Source organism: Uranotaenia lowii, chromosome 2 (genome assembly GCF_029784155.1).
Source record: "Uranotaenia lowii strain MFRU-FL chromosome 2, ASM2978415v1, whole genome shotgun sequence".
In the NCBI taxonomy this organism is placed as follows: Eukaryota; Metazoa; Arthropoda; class Insecta; order Diptera; family Culicidae; genus Uranotaenia; species Uranotaenia lowii.
Window position 1 is genome coordinate 434,678,596 of NC_073692.1, and position 5,020 is coordinate 434,683,615.

The following is a 5,020-nucleotide window of genomic DNA, read 5'->3' on the forward strand; positions in this document are numbered from 1 at the left end:
TCATTTCAAATGATGAAACAAGTTCAAACACGCTTTTATCCCATGAATCATCTATCTTTAATGAACTTCTTCTCCAAAATGATTCAGCATTATGTGAGAAAGTTCAAAAAGGGGTACCCCGTGTGTTGAATCTGAAGTGGATATTCAAAATGATTAAATGTCTTTCTGAATGAAGATCTTTTGCTTTTAACAACATTCTTTAAAAGTGGAGTACCAAATTTTACTGAAGAAAAATTTCAGATAAATGAATGAATAATTTGAGAAAATTCACTGTGTTTTCACTGGCCTAAATAAACACGAAAAATGAAGGTAAAATATGCTAAAAACATTTTTGCCTATTTTACTTTCTAAAAGAGTTTGTTAAAAACTATTTTTTTTATTCAAATTATAGACACTTTACCACGTTTGTGGCGTTCGTGTCTGTTAAACAACAAATGAAAATTGAATTGTTTTAAAGATTTATATATTTTTAGATTTATAAAAGTTCAACTATGGTAAAATCCGTTTTCCCTTGCCCCGGTGTATCTGAAATAAAATTTAGATTGAAATTAAAAAAATAGAAGCAAAATAAAATTTGATAACTGTTGCCCTTCTTTGCACTAAAATCATCATTTTAACCTTCCAAAGCCGTTCGCTAAATTTCCGTTTCGGGGAAATTTGAGTTGAGGTTTGATTTCGTTCTCGTGGCTGTAAATGTAAACCGATTTTGATGATATTATTTTCATTGTGAAGGTAATTTATTCTTATTACTCAACATTTAAAAATAAAGTCGATATGTATTATCAGGTTATCAGAAACTGGTTCAGAATGTAAAAAGTCCGAAAAATCAATTTAATTTTCAAAATACTCATAACTTTTGACAGCTTTTCTCTATTTAGGTGTTCCATAGATGTTTGAAATCGTCAAGAATCCATCTATCCAAAAATGTATAGATATGTTGGGATTCAATGAAAGTTTTGACCGCTATCTCAGATCTTCCGGTAGAAAAAAATCTTATTAAAAAAAAACGTTATCCAATTTTGGCTTCGCTTAGCTGTATTTCATCTCCCAATGAACCGATTTTCAAAACTCAAATTTTATTTTTTTGTCGTTGACTTGATCATTATTTTCATAGAACATATTTGGTCTGTCAAAATCCCCAGTTCTTCAGTATATTGGAATGATGATAAAGATGTTTGAAATATGCGCTTCGGGTCATATTGACCCGAACAGCTTTGGAGGGTTAAGGTTTTGTGTGATGTTTACATGAACATTTTTTTGAAAATATTCATACCACCGTCGAAGCATGAACAGATTTTTTCACAATCCATTCCATTATTGAAAATCTGCATTTCAATCGATTGTTAATGAACAGATAAGGTCAGTAAGTTTAAATCTTGAAACGTCTTAATAAGGAGCATCAGCACAAAAAAGAGAAAAATTGCTTTTAGTCAAATAACAAAATTCAAATAAAAAATTCTCGTTTAAAAACAATTCTTTTCCTCAAATCATTGGGGGACAGCTTATCAATATGAATTGAATGTGGACTTTTTGCTTAAACAAATCAAAATATAGTAATTTACAGTATAAAAAGTTGTCAGATTTCATAACATGACAAGTGCTGTTTGGCATCACTTCAAGTTGTGATGTGTCATGTTTACAAGTTTAGTATATTGCAAAAGAGAATATTAACATGATTTTTACATAGGACGGTATTAGGGTACGAGATATTTTTCTATGATTGTTACAGACCTTTCTGCATTGCAGTGTGGAGAAGAAAGGAACATAGGGAGTTCCATATAAATTGCGTTGTATAGCTTGAAAACTTATAAACCAAACCTCCCTTTTTTCTGGGTGCAGTCGGAAAGAAGAAGGCAAGTCTTTATTCATATTATATTTTGAATAATATCAAAACTGCTCAAACAAATAAAGCGAAATGTTACCTCAATTAGATAATAAAAATAAATTTTTAGTAGTTCGTGAGGACTTCTTGCATTGGAAAAAGGAATGGGCTGGAAGTCCAAATCATTGAAACATACATTTTGACATCATTATAAACTCTTTGAAGCTTTTTAAAATAGAGTAAAAGTTTCAAATAATGATAAAAAAAATTTAGGGATCAATTTCAAGAAAGTATTATTGAATCATCTTTGTACTGAAATTAGAAACTCCAGTTGCAACTCCCTTTCAAACGAGTTCGCTTCTAGATAATGAGGATATTTGGTTTGAAATGCTGCATTAGAAATAAAAGTAAATTTCAATTATTTTAACAAATTTAATTTATTTTTGGAAGGTAAAGCAAAGCACACCGAGTCAGCTAGTGAATGTATATATTTGGATGAACAATTCAATCAGATGCACACCCAGTTCAAAATATACAACATGCTCATGTATTCAGGCATCCGTGTTTATACCTGGCCAGCTGGCACCTTTTACCTTTTTATTCATTCTTACGTTTTTCGTAAGCGTTCAATGAAGTGCCATGACGCCAATCCGCATTTCTAATTCGACACACGTTCAAACTCTTGTAATCATGCATTCAAAGAAACCCCGCCTGGCTTCTTTGGAAGCGATTGAACATTGCTATTCTAATTGCATTTTTACCGCTACTTCATAGTAGGCCGTGAGCGTGTTACACATATGAGCTAACTATCACTTCGTATCAGGGGAGTGACATCCCTATACTTCGTCATTGATTTTGACAACCATCTAAATTACGGGCCCACGATTTTGTGGGCCCATAACAAACCTGACTTTTTGCTGTCAAGAAAACGGACTAGATGTCAAATCCTAGAGAATTATGAAAGATTGCACACTAACACAACAATCTTTCTGGTTCGTCATTGGTCGAAGTTTTGACTTTCTCAACTCTATGCTGCTTTGAGGGGAAAACACCATAAACGTTTCTCCCGATGGATAGAAAAAAAGAAAAAGATTTTTATTCGCAAGAAGAACCAGATTGCCATCCCCAAGCTTCGTATCATTAATTTATTTAACAGCAGCTTCAGATACTTTTCAAAGTATGAAACTTCAACTACCACAAGTCGCGTATTTTTGTCGAATCACAGCAAGCTATTCGGAAATTCAAAACTGCTTGTAAATTTCGAGAACCTCTCTGCCTATGATTTTCTTGTTCATGTTTCCGTAGCCATGTTTTCCATATATTTTCTTGGGCAACTTTTCTTTCAATTTTTCAAAATGTTTTATCAATGTCACCAAATAACAGCATTCTTTTCCATTTGCTAAAATAGTCTGAGCCCTTCACAATTTCCCTGGCCCACCATTACAATTTTTTCACACACTGCTTGGCGAAAAAAACGCCACCGCCACTTTTCCTTAAGTTTCATTTCTCACACAATGTTGTGGGCCATCTTTCCTCACAAACCAAATTCTTATGCAAAACTGCCATTGAAATCCTTTCATCAGGAGTAATATCAAATTTCACTGTTTCCTATGCACGCACTTTTAACGAATTTCACTACTATTATATGAAAACTCAGCGCGTCCGTTCACAAGCGAAGCACGAGAACGATTCGATATTACTTTAGTAACTTTATGATTATTTATTTTTAGTACTTTAAAATTGAACTATTATATCGTCACTTTAGAAAATGCGTCCTTAAATCTTTAAAATAGTAAGTTAAATTGGTATTATGAAGCCTTAAGTAGCAAACAATGGAATTCACTTTTATCGATGGTTAAAATCTTTTAATTAGTTCAAGAGTCTGTAAGGTTAGGTTAACTTGATTTGAGTTTGGAATAAGTTTTTGGGGAAAGCATTCAAATTCTTAAAATATAACTTAATCTATGCTCAAATAAAATAATTTCAGTCATCCAAAGTCTTGAGCGAATTCACAAGTCTCAACCATATCTATGATAATAAATCGAATTTTCTAAAATAAAAGCAAGAGATTAACATTTTTTAGTTTAAATCTAGTTCTTACAAACCTGAACCAAATTTATAATGTAAGATTGAAATTCTGCATTTCAAAAAAAAAAAAATACAATATAAATAATGTTAAACAATGCACCGAGAATTCATATTAAAATTTGAGTTTTTTTTATTTCAAATAACAAAACTTTAAAACATTAAAATAAACTCAAATTTAACTTTATATTTGTGATTTTCAGCCCAATTGTGTTTACAAAATAACTTTTTTTGAAAACTTGAAATTTCGAAATTCAATTAACAAACAAATTCATAAGTTTGTGATCTCTTGAATTGCACTTTTTTTATTTATTTTTGTTGAGTAATTTTTGGTTTTTCACATAATTTGCCCGGATAACGTCCGGATTTTTGGTCGTCAATTTTGAAATCAACGGCCCGGATTTTGTCAGGTTTTTATATAAAATTGCCTGGTTTTATCCGGCCGAGATTCGTGCTAAAATTTTCTGTCAACCTTACTCTAGATATTTAAAGACACACCTCTTTTGACAGTCGATTTGTTGTCATAATCTTCAATCTCCCACTAATTAGTCAGATTAAACCTGATAATGGACCTTTCGCTTCGAACGGCAGCGATTAGGGAAAGCTGATTCAAACAGTTCTTCGAATCTTTACCTTCCAGTTGCCAGGTTCCCATCTCATCGCATTCGAAATTCAACCGTGGAAGTTTCGTTTCCACCTGAAATTTCCGTCAGATTTTGTCCAAGTGTGTCCAACGTTGAATGGAATCAGTCAAACAAAAACTCCATCGGAAGACTAAATACTTGAATCTGCATTTCTCCTTTTTTATTTTATTTTTTTTTTGGTTATCCATTTCCATCCTATGGTTGCTGGGATCTAGGAACCGTTTTCTCGCTGCTCGGAAGCTGACATTTGTTGAGGACGAACTTCATTGTGCGGGAAAAAGGTAGCCATGGCATTCTGCGATGTAGCTGCCACCAGTAGGTATAAACCATATCCATGGCTTTCTGTGGTATGATTTTTGAACGGTGGCGCTCTTCTAGGATTGAGAAAGTGACCTGGCAAAAATAGGAATGCTCTCGAAATGCGTGATCCGGAAGCAGCAACAGGGGAAACGGACGCCGCGCTAGTGAG